General features: G+C 41.8%; 1 pseudogene; it reads right to left on the bottom strand.

The window, feature by feature from the left end:
• Window positions 1-610: 610 nt before the first annotated feature.
• LOC143436475 (histone lysine demethylase PHF8 pseudogene) lies at window positions 611-27,015 on the bottom strand (annotated as a pseudogene).
• Between the last annotated feature and the right edge of the window lie 188 nt (window positions 27,016-27,203).

Raw genomic sequence — 27,203 nt, forward strand, 5'->3', positions numbered from 1 at the left:
GGTTTTTTAAATACAACACTTGAGAGACGGAGAAAAGCAGAAACTCATCTGTGAGTTTGGTCTACAGAGTGAGTTCCAGGACAGCCAGGGCTACCTAGAGAGAACACATCTCAAAACAAAATAAACAAGCAAACCAAAGCATTAAAATAGCTAAGAAAAGCAACTTTATAGTGGATTTAGTGTTTCAAACATCTCAGTGCACGCTTGACTGGCTGCGTTTCTTTGCACCAATGATAAGGCATCACAGGCATGAGAATCAGTCTAAGAAAAGAATGTGCACTCCATGGGAGTTGAGAAATAGAGAGTAAAGTGCTTGATACAAAATGTACAACTCAGGATCATGCTACTCCCAAATAAACCCCTGCTGGCTACACTTCCCAACCACTTTCATGAGTCAGTTTACTTATGAAGCAATGGTGAAGAACTGAAATTATAAATCAGCGAAGTGATAGCCCAAGAGGCTCCCTTTAGCCTCCAGCATTGGACACAAACCTTGGGTGCGTGACTCTTTAGAAGACAACACATCCAAACAAAGATTCAGAGATTTCCCTTTATTTGTATTAGGCAAGATATCATTTTTTTTTTGTTCCAAAGATTTTAATCATTCATTATACATCTCAGACTTCATAAAACCACCTTATGATTGACTAGTGACATGTGTGTTTGGGAAATAATAAAATCTTCAGCATATCTTGATTAAAACTGTTTGGTAACAATGGGATTCTAATACATTTATTTTGGTGAAGTCTATCCCAGGAGAAGTTCCTAGACCCAAGCAAAGCTCAAAATAGGATATACAGTCTCAAGACAGATATTGGTGAGCCTTTTGCTTATATTTTATTGTTGTAGTCCTTTTGTTTTCTTCATCTTGAGCTTATTTAAAGCAGTAAAATTTCTTTATTTCTAAGTCACACGTAGCACTGAGATATAAACGACAGGGGCAGGTTTTAGTAAAAAAGGTTCTTGACCTGCCTGATCTCGGCTGGGTCCCAATAACAGCCTAGAAGTCATTTCTAAGAAACTCTTCAACTCTATAGAACTTCTTATTAAAAACACAATCCTATTAATTTTCATTTAAATAGGATATTTTTACTAAAATATATATTCACCTAAGTATCAGGCAACAGAAAAGCTGAAGTTTGAGGGTATGGATTTAAGTCTTATCTTCTCTGTTTATTGGCTGCTTTTTTTGTGGATTAGTCAGAGAGAGAGAGCTTCATGTTGTTCACCTGCTGTGCCAACTTTGTAGCTGCTGTAGCCAAGCCTCTCTCAATTGAGGCAACCCTGGTACCCTCGAGTACAGGATGGTCCTGCTTTGGTAGTGTTGGGATCTCACCTGCCCTAGGAACCCGTGGGTCATTATCTGATATCTTCCTTTTCTTTGGTGGAGATCTCAAAACAAGGTCGTCGTCATCATCATCATCAGATTCCAGGGATAAGTAGATATACTTAACTTCCTTGAAGCATGTTCCCAAGCTGTCCTGCTCATTCACACAGGCATTTTCCTCCTCACTTTCAGTTCTCCAGTATGCTAGCCGCTTGATGGGCCATTTTCTTGGGGTGGTGCTGAGAAACAGGACTGTTAGACACTGTGCCCAAGGCATTGCTGGTACTTTTGTTGCCTTGGTCTTGCCTCCCACTCCAAAATGCCTGAAGGCTGGAGAGAGCTGGTGAAGGGGGTGAGGACTGCAACTTAGCCATGAACACAGTGTCCTGGTTATCCTCCTTATTGCTGGAATAGTCTGGGTCATCAGTGAGGACAACACAGCCAGGTCCTCCCACCTGTTTCCTGGCCTTAAGTGGATCAAGAATTCCATCAATTCACTTCCATTCTTAAGGTTGCCTTCAACCCCTTCTGCCATTTCCTCATCTATTTATAGTTCTCTACAATGGTGATATCAGTTTTCCCTGGTTCATGACTTTGGTTTTGGTCAGAGCAAAACTTCACATGGGGCAAATTTGGGGAATTTTTGGTCTTACTACCAGACTCCCGTTCTCTTTGCCCAGTCTCTTATTAATCTGCAGCTCATCATCCGAATCCAAGCCAAACTTGTCCACCATCACTTGTTCTTCTACCAACCTTGATTTATCTTCCTTCTTTATGATTTTGGCTTGCCAAGAATTGGACAAGCTCTTCACCCTCTTGGCACTGCCATTAGCCATCAACAGAGGTGCCAGGCTCTCATTTCCATCAAGGACTTTGTCATAGTTTGAGTCATCATCTGAGTCATTCAAACAAGTGCTGGTGATGTTAAACTCTACGTTTTGGGAAGAATCTACCTTCCATTGTTGATGATTATTTAGATCCATGAAATTACAGCTATGTTGATAACTAAGCCCCAGAGCTGGACTCTCCTTGCTCGCTCGTTCTTTCTTCTTGAAGATATCTTTATACCTTGGGCTTTTCTTTTCTGAACCACTTTTGGAGGGCAGTGATAATGTAGACGTGAATACTGAAGTGGAATGAGCTGGCCTAGTTAAGAAAGAGGAATTGGTATTGACCTGCTGGAGCCTAAAGATCGTACTTGTCCTCGGGGTTTTCTGTTGGGAAGGTATCTTCAACCAGACAGATTTCCCTAGCCAGATCTTCAGTGAGCTGTACGGTCTGCACTGTCTTTGGGATCTCATCCTCATGGTCTGGCAGAACTTCTTTCCTTGTCCAGGCTTGAAAGGCCAAGCTTAGAGCTTTACCACCACGGACAAAGTAGGATGCAGGACATCTCCCATTCTCCCGCAAACCTTCGAAGATGTCCAGGATGTGCTTTCCCACATGCCAACAGATGGTCTCGAAGCTTGGAAACTTGAAGAGAGCTGTTGTACTCAGATGCTTCTCAGTCTCATAGGCTTTGAGCTGCATTTCAATGTTTAAACTGTGTAAGAAGTTTCCCCCAAATGCTAGGCAATCCACAGGGGTCAGCACAGCATAGATCCATCCTGCAGGAATGAAAAATGTCTGTCCTTGCTTCACAGAACACTTGTAACATCTGTCTACCTGGTCACCAAAGAATATTTCTTTTTGGTTAGAAGAGTTGCTCCAACACTCAAAAAGAGTCAGGTTTAGCATCTGTTGGGTGGATCAGGTAGAAGATCTTCTCACCCTTAAGTACATGATACCAGACTGAAGTGCACCAACTTCAATGTGAAAATCTGTATAGCTATCCTGCATACTCATAAGGCAATACTTTTGTACATTGGGTCTCTCAAAGTCACACTCTTCTGGCCATAGGTTTTCAACCCAGGAAAGCTTGCTAACTATCTTGGGCTTCTCTACTATGTTAGAAAGTCTAGTATTAGAGAATTCCAAATTAATAACATTAAAGGACTTTTTTCCTCTTACTGCTGTAATAATATTTCACAAAATCACCCAGCATCATCTTGCTGCTAGCCTGACATGCCACATCAATCACATCAATCTCTCTGTCAGAACCAACATATTGTTTCCACATCTCTGACAGTGAATGATGCTGGTGGAAGTGTCATCCCCAGCCCATCCTTCTTCAAGACAAGGATAGGTATACTGAAACTACTTTCTTCCAGGAATTTCACTGTCAACTGACTTCTGTGGGCTTCAAAATCATTTTGTCAGAGCTGTCAAAATCTTACCCTGGATTTGGTGAATAAAGATAGAGCTCCCAGTCCTCACTGGCTCCCTCTGGAGAGTTTCACGCTCTTTAGATAATCCATGCCATTTTTCATAATGGAAGGCCCAAATACAGCCTCACAGTCTGGGCAGTGGTAGACGTCAATGTCAACTGCCTTTTCTTCTTCGATCCCAACACAGCTACCATGAAACCAGTCCTGGCACAGGTCACACTCAATCATGAAGTGGTTCACATTGTAAGGCTGTCGACAAAGACAATACACAGGCACCAAGGCCAATCTTCACAGGTTTTAGAGCAGACCAAGGTTGTGGTGTTCAAAGAGGATGAGAAGTTAGCAGCAAACACCCTCCCTGTTGATGGATCACGGGACCCAGACTTTAGAATTTCTTTCACTAAGAGAGAGAACAGAGAAATAGTTTTATGTCCTGCTCTACTTTTGAGCCCTTCCCAGGCCACTTCTTTTGCCCTGAAGTTAGATGGTAACTTTCTGGTGTTTCATATAAATACCTGAAACCTCTCAAGAAGCTTCTGTAACTACTTTGTTGCTGGCCTCTTGCTTCTTGGGTTCTAGATTCTCCACTCCCATTATTATGATGCAAACCACAGCATAAAGAATGAAGGAGGAGCTTGGAAGAGACCCTCTCTCATCTACAAAAACATCTAAGGACACGAGATCAAGAAATCCTTCCACTTCTGGTCCAGTTATTAGAAAGTTACCTCTAAGTCTTTAAGGACAAGGCAAACAAGACGAGGCTCTCCAGTCACAGTCCTGGAGTTGGGGTCAGTAACCAGTATCATTATCCTCAAACCTAAATCAACCTCAATTTGGGACTTTCAACATGACAGGGATTTCCTCGCATCCCTGATCTCTTTGAAACTGTTGTAAATAAACAAGAACAACAAAACCCTGATACTAAGCAACGATTTTTTTTTTCCTCACAGCTCCAAATGTCAGGCATTTCTTTGCAGCAGCCACCTCAGAATGACAAGGACTCTCTTGTCCCCCCATTTGACAAGAGATTTTATTTCAATTCTGTAACTCCCCAAACTTATGAGAGGCACTTTATGCCTCTGTGACTGAAACAAAGCTTATGCTCCAACCTAAGAGGAATGTCCTTGATTGCAAACCCTACATGGACCTCCTCAGTCTCCAGGCTGCAACTCCTCAACCTGGGGAACTGAGTGAGCCCTAGAGACTCACCTATTGAGCAAGGCTCTACCAAGCAGTGGCCAGAAGGGCTGGCCCACACCTCCAGAGACTGCCAAACTTGAATTCTGGGATTGTCAAGTAACAATTGAAATATTGGCCACTTGTAGAATCACAAGCTGTGTTGCTTTGGTGCCTGTAGCTAGCGGGTATCTCGGGACAGTTTTCAAGATGCAATCAATTGCCTAGGGTTTTGTGGAGGAAACTAGGGACTGCAGACAGGCACATCAAGGATATAACACAAGCTGAAAGATCTGAGTTCAATCCCCAACCTCACATAGTGGAGAGAGAGAAAAACTATCATAACTTGTCTTCTGATTTCCACAATACTGAGCAAGAACACTCACATATATAATTAATCAATTAATGATTATTATTCTCATGAAAAAGCCAAATGGGAAACTGACGAAAAGTGGGGGTGGGGAGGCATGGGATTGGTTAAAATAGTTGTTTTGACATTACCCAGATACCATGTGGATGTTTCCCTTTAATGTAGCAAAACAAATGTAAAGAATCTATTATATTTTCTCATTTATTGAACAACAATTATATGCAAGGAGCTATTATAAATCAGTGAATAAAAATAAAAGGTTTTCTACCCTGGTGTTATCAATATTTTCTGTCTGTTAAAAATGGTCCTTGATTAGCAATACTGTCTACCCTATTTATGTACTGCTGAACTTAATTTGAATTTTAATTGAGATTTTTGCATCTGTGTTCATCACATACTACACTATGTTGCTCTAGGCCTCATTCAAAACGGACAGGCTGGCCTAGTGAAATGTGTCAGCCTGAGTTCAGTCCCTGGGACCCCCACGGTGGAAGGTGAGAACCGAGTCTCACAAGGTTCCCTCAGACCTCCATACACTATGGCACACAAAGAAAATATTAGCTTTTTTTTTTTTTTTAAAGAAAATGTGTGCTGTAGAAATGACACTCAGCAGTTAAGAGCAGTTGCTGTTCTTCCAGAGGACTTGAAATTTGATTCCCAGCACCCACATAACAATTTATAACAGTCTTCAACTCCAGCCTTACAGAGTCAGACACCTTTTCGCCTCCTCAGGTACCAAATTACATGCAGGAAAAAAAAACCACATAAAAAATAAAAAAAATACATATAAATTAAAATTAAAAATAAACCTGGCAGCCTTAGAGCAAAGTAGTGTTTTTCTCTATTATTTATGTTTATTTTAAATCCATAATATGTTTTTATTATTTTTGTAGCTTCTTCCTTTAGGGTATTGAATCTCTGTGTGTCTCTCTCTCTTTGTCTCCATCTCTGTCTCTGTCTCTCTCATCTCTCTCTGTCTCTCTCTCTCTTATTGCTCATGTACACATGTATAAGTATTTACATCTGTGTCGGGCATATGTGTAGACCCAAAGTTCACAGTGCGTGTCTTCCTTGAAGAGTCCCCACTTTATTCACTGAGGCTTTCCTTGACCTTGGATCTTACTTGTTCTGGCTAATCTTATTAGTCAAATTGGAAAGTTAGTTCATTACCATTTATGGCATGAAGCAGGCAGGTCTGGGCACTCGAACAATAGCTGAAAGCTTCACTTCTTGATTTCAGGCAGCAGGCAAAGAAAGAGGCACTGGGCCTGATGCAGGCTTTTGAAACTTCAAAGCCAACCGTCAACAACACACTTCCTCCAGCAAGGCCACGCCTTCTCATCCTTCTCAAACAGTCTGGATAACTAATTGGTGTGCTTTTTCCTGGAGAGACTATTTTTCCCACTTTCAGCATTTCTTTGTTGGCTATAATTCCTTGTCTAGGGCTGAGGCCTCATGAGCTTTCTTCCTTCCGTGTTAGCTTGTTTAATGGTGTCATCATTTCTCACATCTTTTTAAGCAGTTACACTGATGAGATTTCGTGGATATAGCTTTTTCTGGTATTTCTAGGAAGCACAAGTCACAGGAAATCTTTTCTTCCTCCTGCTCTTCAAAAATATGACCCTTAAGCCTTAGGTGCAGGTTGTAAATGTATCAGTTTATGCCTGTATCTTAATATGTTTTCCTCTGGAGGTTTCAAAAGGTCTGATCTCACATTAAATCTGTGTGTGCACATGCATAAGGGTCTGCACATGAGTCTTGGTATATGAAGCCTGTGTATAAAAGCTGTAAGACAACTTTAGGTGTCATCCTAAAATACATTGTCCACATCTCCCTTGAAACTAGCTTGCCATTTTTTTTTTTTTTTTGATTGAGCTAGGCTGGCTTGCCAATGAGCTCCAGAGACTTACCTTTCTCTATACGACAGCTGGCATTACAAGTTGTCATGAACAAGAAGGTAGATATGTGGTAGTTTGTATAACAAAAGTTACATTTTATTATGCTGAAGGTCTCCACACAAAGTTCAACACTCTAAATTCCTGTGTATACGGTCCTAAGTCTACCGCTCCAAATCTGCTCACCTGTGCATGTATCTTAGCTCATTAAGTCCAGTCTCTAATGAAAGTCTCTGATTCTAAGGTCAGGATCCTAGGGGAGACTCTTCAGCTGTAGGGCAAATCAAGGTGGTGTCTCCATATGTACAAAACAGAGCATTGCTCTTGGTCTCTCCTTATATACAGTCCCACTAGGCATCATGGGGTTCTAGGCCAGGTCTGTTTATCTTGAGTGAGTGATATAACTGAGTGTGGTTATGCAACAACTCAGGTGATGCAACCTTGGGATCCCTACTAAGCTGGCTTTGGTGTCAAAAGGCTTGTTTTACTATGTTCATTATACAAGTGCATTGGTGACCATGCTTAGCTTGTTTTGGTTTTGGTTTCAGATTGAGATTGAGACAGAAACTCATTAAGGAGCACTGGTTATCCTGGAACTCAGACAGATTCTACAACCTCTGCTCCTAAGTGCTAGGATTAAAGATGTGCCCCACTCTCCTCATATTAAGGTCTTTTCTTTAGTATGAGTGGTTTTGTGTGCATATCCTGCTTATTTTTGTAGTGTTTATTAGGTCAAAGAGTTTTCCTGTACAGTCTTTAGGGTCTTAAGCATGTGAGCAAATCATTTGAAAACAAGGATATGATTTCTTGTATTATCATCTGTGATCAGAAATTTTTAAGTGTGAACTTGACACAACCTAGGTTCATGTTGAGGAATTGTCTGGTTCATGCATGTATAGGGAGGATGTCTTTATTGTTAGTTGATATAGGAATACTCAGTAAACAACCCATTACCTAGGGGAAGGATCTTGAATTGTTTAAGAGATGAGAAATCAAGCAAGCAAGGAGACAAGCATGCATGCATTCATTTCTCTCTGCTTATGACTATGGATGTGATGTGTCTAGCAGTTTGAAGTTCCTTCCACCTTGACTTCTCTGCTATTGTAGCTGTAATAAACTAAAAGAAAATCTTTTCTCCCATAAGTTTCTTGCAACACAGTGATTCTGGTCTCTTCTTAATCACTGCTAATTTTTTAGTTCCTGAAAATAGCATCATTGTCTCAGTAATCCTTTTATTCTTGACTCTAAAGCCAGAGCCACATGACCAAGCTGAAGAGTTCTGCTGCTTGCTGGGGCTGGAACATGGCTTCTTTGTTCTATTTACATCCTTTACTGCCTAAGCTTGGCTTTCCTGGAACTTGCTCTGTAAAATGACCATGACCTCAGAGATCTAAATGTCTCTGTCTCTTGAGTTGTGGAATTAAAGGTATGTATGTATGCCTGGTCCTCAGCTTTTCTCTACTTGGAACTTGCTGTGAACCAGGCTGGACTTGAACTCAGAGATCTGTTTGTTTCTGTCTCCTGGGATTAAAGGCATGCACTACCGTGTCTGACCTAAGCTTTTCATGGCGACTATTCCCTCAAGATCTGGATCAAAAGCCCGTGTCTTCCAGCCTCAAGATTTGGATCACAGGTGTGCCCTCCATTTCTGGATTGTAGTTCATTTCAGATTAAAAGTCCAAATGAAAACAATAACCAGGTAATAATAACACCTAACGTGATATATCTGTCCCCTCATTCAGCTGCAAACAAGCATAAACAATAAGCTTAGCTGGGTAAGATCTTGCCCCAAGGTCACCACTCCTTAATTCCATTTTGTATCCTTGAAACACTGGATTTAGCTCCATTTCACTTCCTTGTGCCCTTTCATCTTTGAACCGTATATTTTGTAATTTTCCTTTCTCACTGTGCTATGCTTGATCAAAACCCTCTTCACAAGAGTGAGCTACAGGGCAAAGTCTATGCTAGGCTTTTTTGAGACCTCCTTCCTCCACACAACCAATCTGGAATCTCTTCACCTTAGCCTCAGGCAGACTCCCCAGGACAGGGCAAAAAGCAGCCACATTATGCACCTAAACATCAAAAGATAGATCTCCAGACAACATACTAAAATTCCTCTCCTCTGAAGCAACTTGAGCCAAGTCCTCAGAGTTCAAATCACCCTCAGCACCAATTATCTTCCATATACCTACTAGAATATGCCATTAAGCCCCATTTAAAGCATCCCAATGCTTTCTAAATTCAAATTCCCCTAATCCACAATCCTCCAAATAAAAACATGGTGAGGGCTACCATAGCAATACCTCTGTCCCTGGAACCAACTTTTGTCTTACTTTGGGTTTCATTGCTGTTTAGAGACACCATTACCAAGGCAACTCTTATAAAGTACAACATTTAATTGGGGCTGCCTTATAGTTTCAGAGCTTCAGTCCAGTATCATCATGGTGGGAATCATGGCAGTGTGTAGGCAGAGATAGTGCTAGAAGAGAGTTCTATATCCTGATCTAAAGGCAGCCAGGAAGAGATTACTGACTTCTTCAGGTAGTCAGGGGGAGAGTCTCTTCCACACATGGGCAGAGTTTAAGTGTAGGATCTCAAAGCTACCTCCACAGTGATGTTCTTCCTCTAACCAGGCTACATCTGCTCCAACAAGGCCGCACCTTTTAATCATGCACTTCCCATGGCCCAAGCATCTTCAACCACCACACAAACAAACAAACAAACAAACAAACAAAAAAACCCAAAAAAGAATTCAAGGCTAGCCTGGGCTATATGACGCCATCTTTCAAATACACCTTTTCTCGTATTTTTGGCATTCTTGTAATATTTCTCTTCAAAATTCACCTAGAATATAGACTAAGTCGTATGTTTAGGAATGTTATCAGAATCCAAGCCTAATAAAACTTGTTACAAATGTTACCATTTTCCTACATTCCTCACATGGCAGCTTAATAGAGTATTAATGATACAATATTGAATACGAATAATAGAGGCTTGAGTGCTTTTAGTACAAAAGCATGAACAATGTAAGTTCACAAGTTGATCCTTTCACTTTTGTGAAAGAAGTGTGATTATCAACCAAAGTTGAAACCATTTATCTGACTAAAATAAGATCTATAAACAAAAGTAACTGAACATGGTAGCCAATTTCTGCAATCCTAGCCACTCAGGAAGTCAGGGCTCTGCTGGACTATAGAGTAAGTTCCAATTGAATCCAGGCTATGTAAATCTGTACTTTGTAAAAGTGAGGGATGGGGGATACAGGAATAATTCAACCAAGGCAAAGAAAAACAGAATAGAATCTGAGGTGCCTGTCTGTATTCCCTTGGAAAGCCAATATGTAAAGGTGCATTTTGTGTTCTCTGGATATGTCAGCACACGTCCATATAACTGGCATAAATCTCAAACTCAGAAGCAAACTACAAGTTTTGTGTTTTATGCTATTTTTAAAGTGTGGTATCAGTTGGGGTTTAATACCATTTTTCAGTTGTGATTGGCATAATGTGTGATCATAATATTCTGGCTGTATATGAAAAATCACTCATACAGGAAAGCTGCTTTATGTTTATGTGTACTTACTGAAATGTGTCATGTCTGTTAAGCAGTTAAATAAAGGAAGAAGTGAGAAATATTGCTTAGGGCAAATAAACTAGAAAACATGATTTATTCAGGAATACTGTATATAATTCATTCTAGCACTGGCAAATTAAAATCCACTTACACTTAGATATCTTAGACTTTTTTAAAGTAATTAATAATTTCAAAATATAAGTTATCATATTCTATTCTTTTAAACTTTTTTCTCATATGTATGTATGTGTGCTTTCATGAGCTTATGTGCAAGATGTGCATACAGGAGCCCACAGAGGCCAGAAGAGAGCATCAAATTCCCTGTACTGGAGCTGCAGAAAGTTATTTGCATCCACTGTTGTGTGGCCCTGATCGATCAGTAGTGGCTTGATTACAATAAAACTTTGTCATCTGCTTGGTGTTTTAGTTACATTGGCTTTAAGTGGACCCCTCACATTAGCAATAAAAGTGGCTCTGAGGTGGTACGGTCACATATGCTTGTTTGCTCAAGACAAAGTACGGACACAACCCAAGTTCAACTTAGTGAACCAGTGAGTTTTACTGAAGTTACTTACAGGGGTGAGGAGTTGATTACAGGAGCAGAAATGGAGCAGGACAGCCACATCACAAAGCCAACTCCAGCATGGCTGATGGCTCACAAAATCTAGAAGCCTGGATCTCACTGCATTCTGCAGGCAAACTCAACAGGTTGGAGAATGGTTTTTCCAGGTAACTCAGTTGGTCTGAGCCTCTTCCAAGCAACTCTGGTTCCTCTGGTTTCTGCTTCTTTTAGGCTACTTACTTTTGCTCTCTCTGTTTCTTCCTGGCAGCTAGACTTGTCCCTGAATCTTCTTTGCATCTTGGTTGGTTTAAAAGCCATCTTTGCAATTTGACTTGAGAGTGACTCAGCAGCATTCTTTACTGTTTATTCTTGGGGAGGAAGGAGTATAGTGAATCTGGTCAATTTCAGGGACTTCCTGAAGATAATTTGAGTTGTTTACTTTCTGTTTCAAGGAGTCCTCTGCAGAATGTAATGTTTCAATCACCCAAGAAACTGCTACACAATAATGCCTATTTTCTGTTCTTATATTTAATAGTTTAATAGTTCTTAGTATTTCTGTTGGCCTTCATGCTGGGATGGGAAGGTGTCCTGAGCCTTGGAAGCCAAGGAACCACGCAGCTCTGAGGTGGGACAGTGTCCCAATGGAAGGCTATCCTGAGACATGGGAGCTCAGGAACCCCATAGCTTGTGAAAGAAAGCCTCTTCAGGAGAGGCATTGCAGGTCCCAGGGGAGGGTATCTCCAGTTGAGCTCAGGAGCTCGGGCGCCTCAGCCCTGCTTCTTCTCTTTGTCTCTTTTCTTCATTGCTTCTTGGCTTCTTCAGATGAAAGAGTCACACCAGGCAGCAAGTCTCATAAGAGATTTATTGGAGGGATGAATCCAGGAGGGTCTGCCTCTGCTCCCAGGAGGGAGCTGACAGTAGGGAACTGAGCAAAACATGGCTTTTATATGGGGTTTCTTGTGTATATGGGGTGTGGGGGACAGAAGGGGTTCTAGGGCAGGGATTCCCAGGGTTTAAAGTCCTGAGTTTGGGGGAACACGGGATTGGTAGGTTTTCCTGTTCAGGGATTCGTGACTTTTGTTCAGACTTTTTATACCTAAAATTAGCATAACATGAGAGAGTCCTATTGAGGGGCTGGAGATAACTTTGTGACTGTTACAGAGGCTGGAGATGCTGTTATGACAGTTTAGGGAGGTCTGGGGGCGGGGCCTGGCCATTGGACCTCCCCAGGCTTGGGGGCAGGGCTGTTGGCCACTTTCCTGCCTTGACGGTTTGCAAAGTTTACAGCAGTCCTGTGTGCCCACGTTTTAGCAATAAATACATACAAATGCCTGTAAGTTAAATTGTTTCCAGGAAATATAATTAAACGAAATTAAACAAGTTTGCAAAAAAGGTAAACTCTTACCTGAACTCTACACAAAAATAAGCAAGTAAGGAGTGCTGAGAGTGGAGACACTGCCTTCCCCAGGGAAGAGCACACCAGTTGGTCACCCAAATAGTCAGTCTTGAAGACATACATGCAAGTAATGTAAGGCTATGTACAAATACGTACACGGATGTGATAACAATGGAGAAAGCCGGGGATTTGAGAGAGAGCAAGGCGTAGGTGGGAAGGGCTTTGAGAGCGGAGAGGGAAGGCGTACGAACGTGGGAAGGCTTCGAGAGAGAGAGAGAGAGAGAGAGAGAGAGAGAGAGAGAGAGAGAGAGAGAGAGAGCGAGCGGAGAGAGAGCAAGGCGTACCTGGGAAAGCTTCGAGAGCGGAAAGGGGAAAGGGGAAATGGTGTCAAGTAAATTATAACTTCAAAAGGAAAAGAAAAACATTTCAAGAAAGGAACGAGAAACTCTCAGTCGCTGTTGCAGTGTTTTGCTGATTTTATTACTTCAGTAAGTAGTCCCTGATTATATTACATCAGAAGTAGGAAATAAAGTTGCTCAAGTTCACAGGACAGTTTAATTAGTAATTAAACTAATATGCTACTTTGAGATTTAAAAATTTGTCTATGTGTGTATGTGCGTGTGAATGTAGGTGTCAAATCCCTGGCACTGAGTAATAAGCAACTGAGACTTGCCTGGTATTGGTTCTGAGAATGAAACGCCAGTCTTCAGCAAGAGCACGAAGCACAGAGCCATCTTTCCAGCTCCAAGCTAACACGTCATTTTGAAATTTCCGAGTTCTAAAACTCTTGAGTAAAAGTTGTCTTTTGTTTAATCCCCTTAGCCTGTGCAATTTGTAGCTTGAGCAAGAATAATTGTAACTGACATCTCGTTCCATTCAGCAGTCTTACTGAACAGCTTACTATGTCACTATGTCACCAAGTCACAGACATCAAACTATACCATATATAAAGATACATTTAAAACTCAACTATACTGCCAATAAACACATAAAGACAATGCAAAGGTATAGTAGAGAAAGGTGTGAAGTGAAAAAAATCATTTAGTGGATTAAAGAGGTGATGCAGCTCTTAAGAGTACTGGCTGCTTTTCCAGAGGACCCAGGTTCAGTTCCCAGCATCCACGTAGTGGCTCACAACTGTCTGTAACTCCAGTTCGAGGTGTTGCACTTTCAGATCTCTTCTCAGGGAATAGGTGAGCACAAGTGCTCCACAGGGGTACATAGCGCATGCAGGCAAAGCACCATACACGTAAAGTAAAATCATTTTTTTAAAGACATAAAAGTTAAAATCAAAGTTAAAAGACAAAAAAGATTTGGGCAGTGGTGGCTCATATCTTTAATCCCAGCACTTGGAAAGCAGAGGCAGGCAGATCTCTGTGAGTTCAAGGCCAGCCTGGTCTACAGAGTGAGTATCAGGGTAGCTAACACTACACAGAGAGACCTTGTATCAAACAAACAAACAAACAGTACTAGAGAGTTGGCTCAGTGGTTAAGAAACCTTAATGCTCTTCCAGAAGACTTAAGTTTGATTCCCAGCATCCACATGGTAGGTCATAATCATTTCTAACTCCAGTTCTAAGGTATCCAATGTCATTTTCTGACCTCCATGTACACTCGGCATCTACATGGCACACATTTGCATGTATACACAGGCAAACATTCAGACACATAAATTAATACATTAATAAATTAATAAATTAAAGACAAAAGACTATTTGGATAAAAGAAGGGAGTGAGATTTTGTTTAGTAAGGTAATAACCACACAGAATAAATAAAATTGGGTAAACATAAGAAAAGCAATAAAAATTAAAATCATAAAAGCTTTTAAAAGCTAGGTACAGGGGTTTTAATCTCATCCCTTGAGAGGCATAAGCAAGAAGATCTCTGTGATTTCAAGGTAAACACAGTAATTCAGGCTGCCAGGAATATATAGTCAGACAATGTTGCTTTAATTTAAAAAATAATTTTAAAAAATAAAAATATAGTAAGAAAGAAAACAGGAAAATGAAAAAGAAGCTAACATATTGGAACAGTATCTTTATGCATACTGGAATTGGGCAATTGGATACGTTAGTCAAGTGAAACTGGAGTCTCTTGCCTTTCTAACATCCATGCTTGTTACTGAGCAAGACCATCAAAGGCCAGTTGCCTTTCAGGGCTGCACTCATTTTATAAGTTTCCACCTGTCTGCAACACATGCCACTGGTAACCCATCAAGAAGATAGGGTCTCATTTGTTCCAGAGACACCTAAAGTTTGTATACCCATAGATGGCTTGTGCCCAAGCTGATTGCTTTCCCCCAAATATACTTGAGAGTGGAAGACACAAACACAGCACTGGATTCTGCATAATTAAAAGAACCAATATCAGAAGCATTTTCAAGTAGAATCCATGCCAACAATACCCATGGAAACCACCACCACCTAAAAGGGGTTTCACTCCTATTTTAGAAGTAATCCCAGTGAGTCAGGTATATGATATATAACTGTAATCACAGCACTTGAGAGGGAGAGGCACAGGAATGAGGAGTTCAAAACTAACCTGAGTTATATGATAGTATAGATCAAAGAAATACACATAAAAACTAGCCACTAAGTATATACTTCACATAAACTGGTTTACAACAGCGGCCTGAATTAATAAAGACCAGATTCTTGGGGCAACTGTACATAGGAAGCCATATATATTCAGCCTCTGAAGTATTGTGCTTTGTGTCAAAACCTACTAATGAAAGCCAAAGAAGCATGGCAAGATTATACTATACGTGATCACCAAAATCAATCTTGGTATTACACAACCGATGTGGAAAACCTTGGCAAGAAAATCAGGAAATCAGGAAATCTTCCTCATAAAAGGGAGAGAGATCAGCCTGAATAGATGTGTAAATTTCAGGACAAAACCACAATAAATGTATCACTATATAATATAAACTCTACATTTCCAAAGAACGTAATAACAGAGTCAAAGGATATTGAAATGAATAAAGAAAACAAAAATAAAATAATAATTTTTTTAAAGCAAGGCAGTCCAAGATATACAGAGAAACAGTTGAATGCATTGAGAAGATTCATTCTGGATATAAACAACAAGTTTAATACAGACAGAGATTTTGAAAAACAAAAGACAAAATTAAATCTTGGAGAGGCAAACCAGAAGTGAGCACCTGTCTCATATGTATAAGGCATAGGGTTCAAAGTATTTGTTCCATTTTGAATTGATTTTTGTTCAAAGTGGTAAATAGTGTTCTTATCTCTTTCTTTAGCATATGTATCTCTAGTTTTTCCAGCATCATCTACTAGTGTAGATGTAACTATTCAGGTTCTTTCTTCAGTGTCTGGATAACATTCTCATCATACAGACCATTCACTTTCTTGCATAGATTTAATCCTATTCATTTCCTTGCATTTTAAAAAATGCTATTATGAGGCAAAGGTGATTGTTTTCCTGATTTCTTTCCTAGTATGTTCATTACTGATAGAAAGCTTTGCTGATTTTTGCATTTGCATTTTGTATCTTCCTACTTTGATTAAAGTGTATGTCACATTTCAGAATTTTCTGATAGAATCTTTGAGCCTTTCTAGTTTAGATTATATTATATGAAAATAGGGTTATATGAAAATTGAGTTTCTTCTTACCTTTTTGTATCTTGGTTTATTTCTTGCTGTTGATTTATTGATTTAACTTTTAGCAGTATATTGAAATGTATGGTATAATGGAAAAAATAGATACCCTTGTCTAGTTTTAAAAGAAATACTTTATTTTTTTCTTCATTTAATTTGATGTCTATTGAATTGTCATATTTTTCTCTTATGTTGAGATATGTTCCTTCAATTCCTCAGGGCCTTCATTAAAAAGGAATGTTTAATCTTGTCAAAGGCTTTGTCTAGTCTATTGAGATGATCTTAGTTTTTATCCAAGATTCTATTTGTGTACTGTATTACATTTATTGTTTTTTTTTTGTTTGTTTCTAGAATTCAACAAATTTTGTTACAATGAATACACTTTTGAACTTGTTGTTCATTCAATTTAAAAATATTTTATTATGAATTTTTGGAGACAGAAGAAGTGGTGTATTCCTTTAATCCCAGCACTCAGAGTTAAATTAGAGGTAATCCTAGAGGTAAAGTCATGCAGATCTCTGAGAGTTCCAGGCCAGCCAGAACCTGCCAGAAAGAAAGAAAGAAAGAAAGAAAGAAAGAAAGAAAGAAAGAAAGAAAGAAAGAAAGAAAGAAAGAAAGAAAGAAAGGAAGGGAGAAAGAAAGAAAGAAAGGGAGAAAGAAAGAAAGAGAAAGAAAGAAAGAAAGAAAGAAAGAAAGAAAGAAAGAAAGGAAGTGGCAAGATGGCTCAGCCTCTAAACGTAGTTGTTGCCAATGATAAGTTCAAGGCCAGCCTTGGATATTAGTTATTACTAGTTTGAGGACAATTTGAGCTATAGAATGAGAGGAAATAGAGAGGAGTTGGGAATGGGACATAGACCCTGTCCAGAACATTTTGCTCTAAGAAAGAAAGCCTTAGGTGGAAAAAGCTGTGGATGAAATCTGAAGTATTTAATTTTGTTCCTTTTTTGGTTAGGGTTGCAAATTTCCTCATTCAAAATTTCAGAGTGAGATTCAAGCATCTGTGGGGCAGACGTTTGTGAAAGGATAGCTTGGTTCCTGGTTGAGCACAGTCCTTGAAATGCAGACCCTAATGGGACGACGGTAGGTGTTTGGCCATGCCCCAGATTCCAGGCTCCTGACACGAGGCCCCCTTCCCACCCCAAAACTTCCATTGACCCGTGCCTTTCAGTCATGTAAGGCAACGCCTCTACCAGCCCCTCCACAGGTGTTGTTCCCCCTCCCCCTCTCCCTCCCCCTCCCCCTCCCCTCCTCCTCCCCCTCCCCTCCCCCTCTCCTTCATGCCTCATATAGGGCATGACTATAGGCCTCAGGGCCTCGAGAGATTTACATATTAATGAGTTACCTGAAGGCCAGAGGGCGTAGCCAATTAAGTATTCCTTCCTAGACCTGCCTCCTTCCCTATTTAACTCAGGTCTACCCTGAGTTTCCTGGGGGTGCAGCCAGCTTCATCTGCCATCCACCATGACAATAAAGCTTTTAGAACCGTGGACTTCCTTGTGTCTTTGGGGCCCCATTGTGGGGAACCGTGGAGAAGGCCTCTAACTAATGAGCCGAGCCACTGCCTAATCTCCTGCCAGAAGACCTCTCACAGTAGAGCCCTGCCAACTCAAGCAAGCTAGCCGACCCAGCGACCCAGCCGAGCGAGTGCCGAATCAGTGATAATCCAGCCAAGCGGGGCACTGTCGTCCCCCCCCCCCCAACTCGTTTCAGCTGCAGGCCAGTCCCGTATGCCCCCATATCTCTGTTCTTCCACAGCCCCCCCAGCAGTGTCTGGGAGCCCAAGGACAGACCACCAGTCTTTGGGGTCAGGCCACCTCTGCTGGAGACGACCATTCAAAAGCCCTGCCCCCGCGGGAATTCCAACTGAGATCTCCCAGCACCCTGGCGGAGCCTCGCAGAGTCTGCCAGGCATAGCATGGAGTGAACTCAATCAGAATCCCTAGCTTCTGCCTCCTAGAGCCATGGTTCTAGCCGACTGGAGTGGCAGACCTTCGAGAACCACAGCAGCCCAACCGCTGTGCGAGCTAACAGCCCCACAAGCATCCTTGATTCTGTCTGCCTTCCTTCTTGTTTAGCTTCTTTGGGTCTGTGCAGCATGGCATAGGTATCCTGTAATTCATGGCTACTACTCACTTATAAGTGAGTACATACTATGGATGTCCTTTTGGGACTGGTTACCTCACTCAGGATGATATTCTTGAGATCTATTCATTTGCCTGCAAAATTTATAATGTCTTTGTTTTAATAGTGGAATAATATTCCATTGTGTAGATGTACCATATTTTCTTTATCAGTTCTTCAGTTAAGGGAGATCTAGGAGAGGGGATGGGGAGGGGCATGGGAGGGTTGGGGTCAGATGTTGGGAGGGATAAGAGGTTTGCTTCTTCTATCTTAATTGCTTTGTAGACTACACCTTTGTCAAATATGGATTGATTTGATTGCCTTGTTGGCCTATTTGCCTCTGTTCTTACATGAAAATGAATAGATTGAATAATAAGGCATGTGCAAGCTTTACCCATAAGGCCAGTTGCCTCAGGCAAGCATCTTAAGTGTCACAGTAAGTGACAGCTGGCCAGGCCTGACATAGTTCATTCTCTGAGATGAGTGATTGTCTCCATAGGACACAGTCTATCGAACAGACTCCTGACCCTGTTTCCAGCAGGTAGAAACAAGAATATTGCCTACCAAGAATCGAAAGAAGAAGTCCCACTCTGAAAGCCAGGAGCAAGTTTTATTTAAAGTAAAATTCCATTGTCTCCCAGTCTGTGGGTACAATCTGTTATTTATCGTGCCCCGCTCAGCCCAATAGTGATTGTTTCTGCTGTTACCCAGAGGTCAGAGGGACAAGTTCTAGTTCGGTAGCCAGCTAGACTCACTGGACAAAGCTGTACAAAATACAATCACATAGCTATAGGAAGATAGTCTTTTATAACCCGGAGTATCCTCCAGTTTGTGCTGCCATTTTAAAAATTTGGAGTTTGCCAGACTCCTGGTAACGTATCCTCTGTCTCCAGGGTGACCTGCAGGGGCCACAGATGCCATACAGAAGAGTGTGGGATAACTGGTGAAGTCAGAACAATAGGAGTTGGGTCTATGTCTGTAGACGAGGGTGTGCTACCCCTGGTATCTGTGGCAGAACCTGATCTTTCCTGTCAACCTCAGGGTGTGCAGCCCAAGTCTGCCACTGGTTGCTACTGTGCCTTTGGTTCCTCATTCCTGGCAGTTGGGGCAGGCCAGTAACTGGTACCCTGCTGTCCTGTCCTGCATAGTGACTTGCTTTTCGGACTAGAGACCTCTGTGGACAGCTCTGGCCTACTGTCGTTTGCTCCCAGGATGTGTGGTGATCTAGCAGTATCAAAGGGAGGCTGTGTGGGCTTCTTGCAGAGAAGAGCTGTGGTGTTTGAGTACTTGATCCTTTCTCCCGAAAGCAGATCTAATTGCCCTAATTGGTTTTTACTTACGTGAGAAATAGTCTCTGTATGTTTTCTTATATCCCTTTCTGCCTCAATCTATTTCTTGCTTGAAGTTTCTAGTTCTAGGTAAAGAGAGCTATCTACTTATGACATAGGCTTATGGCCTTTGGAACCATGTTCTCTGTCTGGGGCTTTGAGGTTGGAGGCCCTTCAGGATTAAGGCCAGAATCCAGCAGCCTGTGATACCCAAGCTCTGAGAAGTCTCCAGGTTGTTGGGATAGGTGTGGGGTGGTGGGGGTGGTGGTGACTGGTACTTTGAGATCTTTGTCTGGCCTCAAGTTGAAAATTCTTACAAGGTGAGGTACATGGAAACACCTCTGTCCAGGTTTTCCTCAATTGGAATCCACCATTGTGGAAAGAAAGGTGTTGATTGTAGCTTCAAGTTATTAAATTTTCTTTCAGTTTTCATCAAAGTAGTCATAGCAGAGTTCAGGTTCTACCTTGCCTGTTTTGCTAAACAAAAGAACACCGCAAAAGCATTTCATCTCGATAGGCAGTGGTGGTACAACCCTTTAATCCTAGGACTTGGGAGGCAGAGGCAGGAGGATCTCTAAGTTAGAGAACAGCCTGGTCTACACAGTGAGTTTCAGGACAGCCAGGGCTTCACAGAGAAACCTTGTCTTGAAAAAGCAAGTAGTTTATCTCTGGAGGCTTTTTTAGAATACACACTTAGTCTGTTGTGTGTCAGAACACTGACCCACACTGACAGCAGGTATTTTACAACTGGGCAAGTATATAGTTGCTTTGTATATTTTATTTAGTACCTAAGGATTTGGGAAAATTCCAAACTTCAGTGGATTTCTGAACTGTTCAGGCATGTGAGGAGCAACTGAACCACTCAGTTTTGTACTTTTTAAGAGGGTATGGAGACCTAGTGGTTTGTTGTCTCCTCCCCCCCCACCACCCGTTTTTGTGAATGTTTACAATGTGAATTCGATGTTATGGTAGAAGTTTGAGGAAGAGGGAGAAATACAGAAGCAGGCAGAATTCCTGTCTCCACACATCTTACAGTCTAGGAAGAAGGAAGTGTACAGTGATATGGTAGGGATACACCATCAGCAACACAGGGTGCCAATGTCATGATTTGATAGCAAGGTCAGTTACAGTACCACGTGCTCAAACCTCAGCTGATTGCTATGACACTTTAGTTAACCTTAGGGAGAGTCTGGGACGTTCTCTGAAGGAAGTAGTGATAAAGAGAGTACAACACACAAAGACAAGCAGCTGTCTCTGGTTTCTCTGTCTCCATGCAAGAGACAGGTATAAAGTTGTGAAAGGTGCTGGAGAGACAGGAAGAAGTGCTATGCAATACCATGAACACTTGTAAGAAGCAGCAGAGAACACCAAGAGGTTACAGGGCATACACGGCCTTCTGCAGCTAACGCTGACAAGCCCCAGACTCTGTGGAGGCTTGTGATAGAAATGAATGGCAATCCATCCCAGCATCTCTGACTCCTTTTTTTTCCAATCCTCAGTTTGAGGAGCACATGTTGGTAGATACCAAATAGGCTTTTGCCAAATATTCAAAAATTCAAATCCAGTAACTGATGGAGACATGAACATTTTTTTCCCCTGTGAATCCAAGACCCCGATGAAGCATGTGAGTCAATATCTTCCATGGCCGATTGGCTAGGGTTTCAGCTGCTGCTGCTGCTGCTGCTGCTGCTGCTGCTGCTTGCTGCTCTTTCTCCTCCTCCTCCTCCCCTTCCTCCTCCTCCTCTTCTTCCTCTTCTTCCTCCTCCTCCGTCCTCTTCCTCCTCCTCCTTTTCCTCTTCACTTTATATGGAGAACACGGTGTGCATCTTCTTTTCCTCTCTAGGCTAGATGATTGAAACAGGTGACTTGGAATACTGGATTTCTCAAGAGGTCCTGATACACACAGTCCCCAACATCGTTAGTGGGTGACCGTAAACAGTGGCTCCCAAGCAGGCTTTTTAACATAGATAAGCCGTGTTCTCTGCAAGCTTGCACTCTCTGTATAGTTAAAGCTGTACTCAAATGCACAGCAATCTGTTGCATGTAATTTTTAAAAACACGCTACCGCTTTCCCAGAGCTTGACCCATGCTCTGACCTCTTCTGGTTCCCTTAGCTCCATCTGGCTTAGCCCAGGATTAATCACAACCACCCCCAACCCAAGAAAGCCAGGAGCTGCTGCCACACTCCACTGGCTCCCTCTTGGCTTCATGCTTCTCCTTCCAAAGCCTTGCTGAAAAGTCCGATTTATTGTCTTTTCTCCCTATGGTCTCAAGATCTGGTTGTCTTAATAAATAGACCACACTTAATGTTGCTTCTCATGACTGAAGGGCAGGACTAATGTTCATTGTTTCCTTCAGTCTCCCTTGTCTCTTCATGCTACTTGGAAAATGAAATTTTCAGGATGCTTGTTTCAGACACACTTGTAGCTCCTTCCTGTGGCAGCACTTAAGTAGTAAGGGGGGGTTACCATGATACTCTTGTAAATGATTGTGACGAATAGATGACTCTTATCTCCCTTTTGGGGGATGGTGGATGGAGGAGTGGAAATGACCAAAGGGTCTTTCTTAATTATTAATTTTTTAGAACTTCATTTCAATGTGTGTTGATGATAATCCATCCCCTCCTCTGATTCCTGTCAGATACACCACCACCCCTTTCCTACTCACCTAAGACATTGTGTCCTGGTTTTTTTTTTTTAATTCATCAAGTTTCAATTGTGCTGCTTATGTATTCTTGGATGTTTGGCCTTTAATTACTTAGAGTATGATCAACTTACCAGGGGATGCACTTTTAAAGAATCCTTTCCTTCCAGAAGGAGAGCCAACAGCTCCCTGGATGTGGGTAGGATTTTATGCCCACCTCCGCTGACAGTGTTGAGATTTAGTCTGGGTAGAGCTTGCACAAGTTTTGTACATACTGCCACAACCAACTTAAATTTACACGTGCAGGAAAACATGTTTCTTTGCAGTCACCTATTACCTCTGTCTCTTACACTCTTTCTGCCCCCTTTTCCAATTTGACCCCCAAACCTTGGGGGAGGAAGAGGTGTAATTCACATGTCCCAATTATGTCTGTGTACTACAAAAATCTCTTGTTCTCTTTACCTTGGCCAGTTGTGGGTGTTTGTATCTGTTTACTGCAAATAGATTATCTGATGAGTATTGAAATATATATATCACTAGAGTCAGTTTAATCCAAATTAGCAGAATAATAATAGGTCCCCCCTAGGGCCTATGACCTCTCTAGACACAGGTTCTTGGTCAAGTAATGGTGCCAGATATAGATTTCATCTTGTGGAGCAAGACGTAAATACAGTCAGAAAGTGGTTGGTTAGTCATACATGTGTGCCACTATTGCATTATTGGACAGACTGCAGCTGGCTAAGTTCACAGCTGGCTAAGATTGATGAGTACTTTTCTGCTCTCATGGAGTGCCCAGCACCTTCCAGCACTATGAAAGCTAGCCAATAGGGATAAAGCTTCTAGGCCAGTACCAATTGATATCTCCATGTCCTGTTACTCAAGTTTCTGGTGTCTTCAGCTCTTTTGTCTACTGTCAAGTTCAGAAGGGTAACCAATAGCATCGGCAATAGCCTGTAATGTTTGGGAGTCTATGGGACTTCACTGGCCAATAACTCCAAAAGAAGTGGCCCATGGGGCTAAGGAGATGAATCCTCAGTTATGAGCACTGGCTGCTCTTCAGAGTACCCAAGTTCAGTTCCCAGCACCCACATGGTGACTGACTCACAACCATTTGTAACACCAGTTCCAGAGGACCTGACACCTTCTGACCTCTGCAGGAATTGCTTTGCACACGATGCACAAAAGCCTGTGAAGGCAAATCATCTAAATACATAAAGTAAAATGAATATAATCCCCCAACCAAAGAGAAGAAGGAGGTGGAGGAGGAGGAAGAGGAGGAGGAGGGGGGGGAGGCGGAGGAGGAGGGAGCAACCCATTCCTGACACTGTATTCATCAGCCTGAGGTATCCTATAGGAATATTGTTACTCCATTATATGATAACTCTACTATAACTGTAAAACAATTAACTATGATGAGTGTGCGTGTGCACACGCGTGCACGTGCATATCTGGGTGTTCATTCGGGTGCCACAGGGAGTCAGAGGTATCTGGACTTAGTTGAGTTTTTCTTTGATTTTTTTAAAATTGAAGTCATCTTCTTTCAGCAGAGGTGTTTAAAACTGTTCAGTGTGTGGGGGGGTAATTAATAGCAGCATTGGGATATTGATCTGTTCTGTTTGTCTCGTAGTTAGAGCCACAGACTGTTTCAGCTTTTTCTTTGACAGCCACAGTCTGGTATTCTCAGTGGCTTGTCTCAGGGGCTTGGAACAAGATTTCCCCGGTAGTGTGGACTTCCCTGGTAGTGAGTCCTAGGTCTCAAGGCAGCTTGCTGTTAGAGCTCTGTCACACATCCATGGCTCTTTGGACATCATACATCCATACAGAGGGAGGTTGGGGGAGAGGGAATGCGGGTCTTCTATCTGGGCCTCTGATGGGGAGCAGAGCCATGAGATAGAATCTGGCAAGTACCACAGTGTTGGGGGCCGACTTTTAGCAGAAAGTGGCTATCAGCTTTGCAGCCATCTTGAGCCATATACCCTGACATGAGACTTGGATTACAATAGCCTACAACAGCTGAGCACACTCCGATAATCTTGGTTTAGATACCTTGAGATTAAAGGTGCGTGAGATTAAAGGTGTGTGAGATTAAAGGTGTGTGACTTAAGAGTATGACTTAGAAGTATAGAGATCAGAGTTAGAGACAAGACCTAAGGGCATGATTAAAGGTGTAACTTAGAGGCGTGGCTTAGAAGTAAGACATATAAAAGGCAGAGGCAGACAGTAGAGATTCAGACAGAGATCAGAGAATCAGACACAGCAGACAGAGGAGACAGAGAAGGAGACACTTAGAGGAAGAGAGACTGAAGAATAAACGGGATTGAATCACACCCTGTCTGGTCTCCATTCTTTGAGTCTGCCCTTACCCTCGCTCTTGCTGAACCCCGACCCGCAGACCAGAGCAGCAGCTTGGGCCGGGATACAGTGGCCACCCAAACGTGGGTTGGTCCAGGCCTCAACATTTTGCCTGGGCTGCAACATTTATTTTGGCCACCCAACGTGGGGCTAGTGTGGACCCTAACATTATTTTGGCGCCCGAACAGAGACTTGAGCTTGGGCCTCAACACCACAGGGAACAAGAAGACTGGTTCTTATTCTCTTGATGAAAATAATTCAGCCAACAGAGATAGACAATTTAAGCAGATTTTTTTTTTTTTTTTTTTTTTTGCAAAGGCTATCTTCCAAAAAGAAACTGGAGTAAGCTATCCCAACAGGGGCAATAATGAATAGGTGAATAGGTGTTGCAGATTTTAAAGAAAATGTTATAACTGCATTTATAAGGTCAATAACATTAATTGAGAGACATATTTACCTTATAAATCATGGTAGACTGGATACTCTTTTAGAGTATCTTTCTCTCCCTCTCCCTCTGCCTCTCTGTCTCTCTCTCTCTCTCTCTCTCTGTCTCTCTCTCTCTCTCTCTGTCTGTCTCTCTCTCTCTGTCTCTCTCTCTCTCTCTGTCTGTCTCTCTCTCTCTGTCTCTCTCTGTCTCTCTCCTCTCTCTCTCTCTCTCTCTCTCTCTCTCTCTCTCTCTCTCCCATCCCATGCGTGGCACACATGAATGTGTATGTGTGTGTGCATGTGTAAGTGTGGATGTACTCACCCGTGTTTGCATATATGGAAGCCACATACTGATGTAGTGTGTCCTCCACTATCACTCTGCCTTACTTCTACATTTTATTTACTTATTAATTTATTGTATTTGCACAAGTGTGCCACAGTATGCACCTGGAGGTCAGAGGACAACCTGGAAATTTGGCTCTTTTCTTCCGCCACGGGGATCCTAGGAATTAAATGAAGGTCTTTATTTATAGCTAACTCATAGCTGATGATAAATGTAAGGTGTAGTGAATCTCATCTTTCCTTCTGAAAACGTGTTATGTTCTAGGAGACTTTGACCTTTGAGGATGTGGCTGTGACCTTCATTCTGGAGGACTGGGCTTTGCTGGATCCTTCTCAGATGAAACTCTACAGAGATGTCATGGAGGAAACTTTCAGGAATCTGGTCTTTATAAATAAGGGTAAAATCACTCTTTACTGCGCAGTCTGAGAACAAGTCCATCTTGCTCATCAGTGCAGCGCAGTGGTTTGGAGTATAGAAAGGATAGATTTGGAGAACATACCAAGAATGGCCACGCTGTATCTTTAAACTATTCAGATTAGGTGTAGGTTTGTTTGTTTGCTTGCTTTTGTTTTTTTCTATGATAGACTTCATAGTGATTTTTCTGGTTCTGTAATTTTAGAACAAACACAGAAATGCCAGAAACACTGAAGATAACCACAAAAATTCCTGAAGGTAATTCTTCCTCCCAAATAAAAGAGAAATCTCTCAAGAATATGAGACTGAGCCATTCATGATGGCTCTCACCTTCAATCTCAGCACTGCAGAGACAGATGCAGGGGGATGTCTAAGAACTGTAGACTAGCCTTATTTACATAATGAGTTCCAGGACAGCCAGGGGTACATAATGAAGTCTTATTTTTTTTTTTTTTTAAAAAAGAAGATTGTGGAGCATTGAAGAGATGGCTCAGCCATTTAAGAACATTGGATGTTCTTCTTCTGCATTCTTCTTTAAGATTTCCCAAAGTGCATAAAACTAGCAATCCTGCTTGCTTATGAGTTATAAACAAAACTTTTGTTTGTGTGTGTATTGTGTGCACATCAATATGAGGTATGTGTGCTCATTCAGAGGGCAGAGCAGGACATCAGATGTCCTCCTCTGTCATTCTCTGCCTTATTCTTCAAGACAGGATCTGTCACTAACCTAGCTAGCTCAGCAGTCTGCCTAGGTTAGTTGGCTGGTAAGCTTTCAGAATCTGTCTCCACAGATTTTGCTAGGACCACAGGCACACATAGCCATGCCATGCTTGGTTTTTACCTGGTTGAACTTAGATGCTGCTGCTGCTTCTTCTCCTCCTTCTTCTCCTCTTCCTCCTCCCCATCTTCTTCCTCCTCTTCTTCCTCCTCCTCCTTCCTCTTCTTGTTCTTGAGTTTTCCAGATTTCCACATTCTTTAGCTTTACAGAGACCTCTGCCACATGACTCACATTTACGAGGTTTGTGTCCAGTATGCACACGAATAGGGACAGCTAGGGAGGAGTCACCAGTGAGGATACCTTTATACACCTGTCTTTCAAATACTTTAACTTGAGGGAGAGTTTTCTTGTTCACAGCAGTACCTACAATCTGCCTGAAGATTTTTCCATATTCACTCGTTTCTTTATGTTGACCCAGACTTTCATTCTGGGTCATTTCATTCCAGACCCATCATTCGACTTCTGTAGAAGAGAGAAAGCAAATTAGTAAAATTGTGTTTAGCGATGGGGAAATGGCTTAGTGGTTGAAAGTGCTCGCACTGCAAACATAAAAACCTAAGTTCAAGCCAGGCTGTGTTGGCACACACTTTTAATTTCCCAAATGCATCCCAAAG

This window comes from Arvicanthis niloticus, chromosome 22 (genome assembly GCF_011762505.2).
Source record: "Arvicanthis niloticus isolate mArvNil1 chromosome 22, mArvNil1.pat.X, whole genome shotgun sequence".
NCBI classification, from domain to species: Eukaryota; Metazoa; Chordata; class Mammalia; order Rodentia; family Muridae; genus Arvicanthis; species Arvicanthis niloticus.